At 44.4% G+C, this 6281-nt stretch overlaps 1 pseudogene; it reads right to left on the bottom strand.

The window, feature by feature from the left end:
- On the bottom strand, nt 1-1806 carry LOC117027737 (pre-mRNA-splicing factor RBM22-like; annotated as a pseudogene).
- Nucleotides 1807-6281: the final 4475 nt, after the last annotated feature.

Raw genomic sequence — 6281 nt, 5'->3', positions numbered from 1 at the left:
CTAGGGGCTGCTGTGTTTCCCAGCATGAACTCCCATCCTGTGAGGGTCTCAGAAGGATAGTGGATTGGCCCTGGAGCCCTCATGAAAGGAGGAGGTGGTCCCATTGGGCGGAACATGTGTGGCCCAAAACCTGGGAGTGGGGGCAGGGCCAATGTTCACCCAGCGGGAGGCCCACTGGGCAGTAGGTTGAAGTAGTTGGCAGAGGCTTCTGCTGCTGCTGCTAGAGGCTGAAGAGCTCCTGGTGTGACCGGACTCAGATCCGAAGCATCTTGTTGCCCAGGGCCCAAAAACTTGAGTGACAAGGGTTGTTGCGGAGAAAAGCCTTTGTTATTCTAGATGCTGGCAGAAAGGGAAGATGGCAGACTAATGTCTAGACAAAACCACCTTTCCCAAACTGAGGATAATGAAGAGGTTTTACAGTCAGACAAGTAGGGAGGGCAGGAGGCGGAAAGAACAAAGAAAGGTGGAAGTTGGTCATGTAAGTTTCAGTGCTTGACAGCTGAGAAATCGCCTCCTGTGCTCCGGCTGGCTTCATAAGGTTATCTCAGACTCAGCAGGCCTAGGTCGAGTGTCATGCAGCATCAGTAAAAGCCACAGGGGAATTGCATCCATGGATCCCGGGGTCTGGGACCTGACAACTGTTCTTTCCAGATTAGTGCTCTGCTGATTAATTAGATCAATAACATGTATGCACAGTCTAAGAAGGGGACTAAGCAGACTTATTAAATCAAGCAGTGAAAGGGACAAAAAGAGAAGATGGCTGAATCGCAAGCCATGAGGTTACTGAACTAAGTCCAACTAAGTTGTTAATTTCCCAAATTTTGTCCTTCCACTGGCAGTCCAGGAACAGGCTCTAGCTTCAGCCCAGCACCTGTGGTTCCATCTCTTTTTCTTTTCCTCTGGCTGCTTGGAGCTTCCCCATTTCATGTTGAGTCTTTGGCCATTGACGATCCACTTACTGAAGGACTTCTGCACAGCCCCTTCTGCAGCCTGCCTCGTGGATGGGAGCACACTGCTCTCTCTGCACAACGGTGACTGTCCGCATCTCTCCCAACTGGTAGAAATGATTTCTTAGATCTGTCTCAGTAATGGTATGACCCAGAGCACCACCATATGTGCGGCGATCGTCTGGTCCTCTGGCGGGTTCAGATGAGGCATTGTTGAGGCCCGCTTTAGAATCTTATCTGCCACAGGATCATTGATTCTATGATATCGGACTTTAATGTTCTGTCAGCAAGGGGATCACCTGGATCTGTTGGCTTCCCATGTCCGTATGGACACTCCTCTCCTCTCCTCCATCCCCCTTTCACCCAGAAAGGGCAAATGTGAGGTCGATTCCTTTTGTAGTAGGGTGTGGTCCTGGCCAGTTTGAACAGCACGTTACTGGTGGAGGTGGCTTTCCCCAGCATGCCAACTGGCCGTGTTCTGCCAGAGTTAGAAATCTCCCTCTCCATATTCTGTGTGTAGTAGTCCTTGTTGACATCTGACTTTGGCATGTCATCCTTAAATCCCACATCACGAACCCGGAGGGGAAGGCCATACTCTAGATCCAAGAGACAGGTCTGACAGACATTCTTCAATTCACTGCAGGTTTGGCAAACTTCAGTCTTCTTAAAATGCATGCGGACTCTGGAGCACCAGCGAAACACTGTGTGGCCTGGCACAGGTTTTGCCTTCCCTCCCATACATTTCTTTGGTCATTCGGTTATATCGGTTTTCTCCAAGACATGCCTGGCAAAGAATGGGGAAGTCCTCATCCTCCCGGTTCTGCCTGCTGTAGGTGTTGGAACCCAGGGAAGTTGTCATGTTGCGAGAGTGAGGCAGAGGCAGCGTCTGAGTTGGGAGAGAGGACTGCCACAATTGTCCTGCAGTTTCTTTTATACATTTGGAATTAAGGAGGGAATGTTGGGAAGATTACATGAAGGTGGGAGGGAGAAAGGTGGTGATTGGGTTACAGGACAGTTCACAAGATTATGTGCTTTCTTGAGGGTGGTTGCTTGGGGAGGGGTCTGAAAAAAAGAGGATTACTTTGACATATCAAAGCTGTGTTAACCTAGACGCATAAGAACATTGGACAGGCTAACCTAAGGCAAAGATAAACCTTTCACTCAAGTCATATGCCTGGGCTATGACTACCTACCTGGACCTGCCCAGCTAGGAATCTGTGATCAGATCACCCTGGGAGGTTACTTTTCATAGAACCCCTTTTTATGTCCACACTTTACACCAATAAATCTCCCAACCTCTGTTAGAGACTTAGTGTGTGTCTTGAGGCATGCCGTCCATGCTCTGGTAGGCAGTTGACAACTTTGCCTTAGCTTTCACTCCTGCTTACACAGAGCATCAAGGTCAGCCAGAGACAAGAAATCCTCAGACCTTCTCAGGTCTTGGGTGAGCATGTACACAACTCTGGGAATGTGCCCAACTCTACACGTGTGTGTGGCCTTCTAGGCTTCCAGGAATATGTTGGAGCTTTGCCAAGCCCCTTATGAACATATCATTGCCCATCTTTCCTTTTAAATTTGGTGGTCAGCTTCTTGTTTACACCAACTGCTATCAGCCACTTCAGGCCATGTGATGTTAAATGAGTTTTGTGATTGTTCTTGACAAATGCACAGGGGAAACACAGTTTGCAAAGAGTAAGCTCTGAGTCAGGTCAAATAGACAATGTCTCCAATTGAATATTTCCAGGGAACTGACAATCCAAATAAGAACTCTTCTCTGGAAATTGAGATGTTGGTGGAGGTTTAATCCCATTTTGCCCTTCCAGTATAAGCTACTATTTTTCATGGCTACTATGATTGTGAGGCTGTTAGTTTTCAAGGCGGTCATGGATCTGGAGAGAGGGACATGGGAAATAGGTCAAGGTAAAGCACCGTAAGAAATACATGTGGCATACTTGTACTAAAAAATATTTAGTGATCTGAAATTCAAATTTAATTGGGTATCTCAAATTTTTATTTGCTTAATCTGTTAACCTGATCTGTAACGGAATACTATACAACAATGAAAACAAATGAACTATAGGTGCATAAAACATGAATCCATAAAGCAATGTTGAGTCTACACAAAACTCAAACTCAGATAAAACTCAATAATAGTTTAGAAAGAGTTAAAAGGTGGGGGAAGAACAGAGTAGTGATATATTGAGGACGTGACGGGATCTTGTGAACTGCTCTTAATATCCCTTGAACTGTGTGGGGGTGTAATTACACAAAGATTTTCACTGAGCTGACTTACAATTTCTGTAGTTTTTTTGTATATGTTATAATTCAGTAATACGTCTTAATAGTGATTACTTTAGATTGAGGGTTTTTTTTGTGCTTCTCTATCTTCTCAATTTATTTTTTGACTTTGAACTTTACATTGGATTTGTTGTTGTATTCAAAAAACACTGAAGCAATGTTGTGTGTAATGATTGCAACTTTATCTTTCAATGAACAAAAAATATATATTCTGCCACAAAGTTTGGTTGTGAACGCTTTTAGAATCGAGAGAAGTTTTAAAGAAAATTTTAAGATGACTTTATTTTTAACTGACATGTTCTTTTGTTTTTCTCCCAACCCCCACCGTGTAGGAGCCTGCCTCCTTTCCATTCCTCAATTTTGAGAAATCAGGGAAAAGAAAACAATTTTGTCCCGGTGGGCGATATAAGTTTTAGAAACATCAGGAATCTCTTTGAAGATTTGTGAAATTAGGTTTAGAAAGGCAGAAAAGAAAGCTTTCTCAGCACAGTTTCAGAGCCTGGAACTCTGGCGAAACTAAGTTTGAATCCAGGTCTGATGGCAATCGACTTGGGCAAGTGATTAAAGCCCCCCCCGAGCTTCAATTCTCTCATCTTAAAATCATTTAAGCCTCAACCTAAGGAGTACCATGCTCAGCGCAGGGCCTGGCACAGAGGAAGCCTTCAGTTATCAACATGATAAACCCACAGTTGCTCTACTGAAGTCTCGAGTGTAGAGCTCCTGCTTCAGCCTTGAACTTTCCAGGGACCTAGGTTTGCCTGTCTCCCTCTTCCTGGCAGGAGGCCTGAGGTTGATTTACTTGCAGTTTCTTCCCTCCTTGATTTTAGCAATAAAATCCTCCATTACAATGGGAGGCTGATGAAATTATGTAAGTTAAGAGGATTCTTTTCCCAAGCGCTCTGAATCATTCCCAGAACAATCATCTGAGAAGAGTTCCTTGTAAGCTAGACCAGCATCTTTATACATTTCCTTGGTCAATGACTGTGAAACCGCCTACACTACAGGATGCTTATCTCTTAGTAAAGTAAAATATCTGCTCTGCCCACACCTAATTTAAAAGGGCTGATTTCATTAGAATACTGTGTCACTTGGCTTCCCTCCAGAGTTTCTATGTGAATATGCTAGGGAGAAAGGGACACAGGGATGTGCTTTATTTCATTTCTCAAGCTCCCATGAAACATCAAAATGGCAGAAACAGCAGTCTGAGATGTTGGAGATAATTGCTGTTTAATTCTGGGTTTGATGAGTTAATGAGCACTGTACAGAAGGCATATGACGGGGCCTCATTTGCAGCATAAACGGTGTCGCTGTGTGTATTGGGGGAATTTGTGCCGTCTGTGTGTATCCTTGCAAATTACATTTTTTAGCATAAGCAGTAATCCTGCCAAACAATTACAATGTTTACAGAATCTGATGCAATCCATCTGTTGAAAAGACTTTTCTGTGTTTAGGCTGATAAAATATAAAACAGTTGGTGAAGACAACAAAATCTATGGATCTTGATTTCGGAAGAGTGTCATGTTCCTTCTTTGCTGCAGTGGCGAGTAATGGTGAAAAGCTTCCGGAGGCTCACTGGGCTCTGACAAATTCTGTGTGATGGAGAAACAGCAACACCGTTGGGGCTCAACTGCCTCCCCTAGTACACCACCTCCTCACTATGAGCTGACACCAAAGAATGGTCCCCTGCACTTGAAATGCAAAGTGTTCAAATGACACATTTGGTTCCCTCTGCTGCCATTCTTGTCTTAAAGCTACAGCGTTAATAGAGAGTGACTGAAAGAATCTTAGTTAAATTACCTTTCTCCCATGAGAGGTTGACTTTCCTACTGGGGTGAGCTGAAAGGCAATGAACTAGACGCTTTCAAATGTGAATGTTTTGAGACTCAGGGTCCCCCAGTTTGGGTTCCCCCTGATGTTGGCTCCAAGACAAAGATTCGACGCAAGTGGTTTATTTGGAAGGTGCAGGGAACACTGGCAGGGGAATGAAGAAGTAATATTGGGAAGATAGTCAATAATGGATGTATTAAGCTGTCACTGTGGGTGGCTAGAGTTTAATCTCAGAAGTGGTGTAGCACACATCCCTCAAGGTTATCCCAACTGACAGGCAAGGGAACTGGGGTGTATATATTCCCACTCTCAGCCATCCTTGGTTAAGGACTGCTTCTGGGTGGTGGTTAGTCTCCAGCACGTCCAGCCTGCTATGCATGTGGCAGCAGAACAGCCTTCTGGAAATAGCAGAAATTCAGATACTAGAAGCTGGGAAGCTGCCTAGAACCCAGTTAAACAGTATATTCTGAGGGACAAAAGATAGCACTGACAGATGTCTGCCTCACACTCTTTCCATTTTATTTTAGAGGAACTATTAATACTACCCATACTGACTCAGTATTATATTTATGAGAGTCACGTGGGAAGGAAAATCTAGTTTTAAGCAGGGTGGAACCAAGAAGAGTTGTTGTGAAGCCGTCTTGGCATGGTAAGCGACCTGTCTTTTCTTAGAGGTGGAATCTCAGGAGAACATGGTTGGAGGTACAACTTACCCTCTTGAAGCTATGACTTTGTGTGCCTGCTACTTCTTTCGTATGGTTGTTGTGAAGATTCTTTAAGTTCCTTCCTTAAGATCATACAACCGATAAGTGGCGAAGTCAGGATTCAAACACAAGTCCATCTGATAAGAAAAGCCATGGCATACTTATTGCTTATGAAACACCATACCCTAGAGCAATGGTTCTCAACCATGGTAGGGGTGGCAATTGTGGTCCCCAGGGGACATTTGGCAATGACTAGAGATTTTTGCTAATCACAACGTGGAGGAATGTTACTGGCACCTGGTAAGTAGAGGCCGGTGATGCTGCTAAACATCCTACAATCCACAGGACAGCCCCTACGACAAAGAATTGTCTGGTCCAAAATATCAACGGTGTAAAGTTGAGAATGGCTGCTCTAAAGGTTCAGGACATTGGTCCTGGCCTTGCTACCTATTGACAGTGTCATTTAGAAAGCCTCAAGTCAATTTCCTCATCTGTCCCAATAAGG

The sequence above is a fragment of the Rhinolophus ferrumequinum genome, chromosome 9 (assembly GCF_004115265.2).
Source record: "Rhinolophus ferrumequinum isolate MPI-CBG mRhiFer1 chromosome 9, mRhiFer1_v1.p, whole genome shotgun sequence".
Classification (NCBI taxonomy): domain Eukaryota; kingdom Metazoa; phylum Chordata; class Mammalia; order Chiroptera; family Rhinolophidae; genus Rhinolophus; species Rhinolophus ferrumequinum.
Note: the sequence above shows the minus strand (reverse complement) of the source record. Positions and strands in the feature narration are given on the sequence as shown.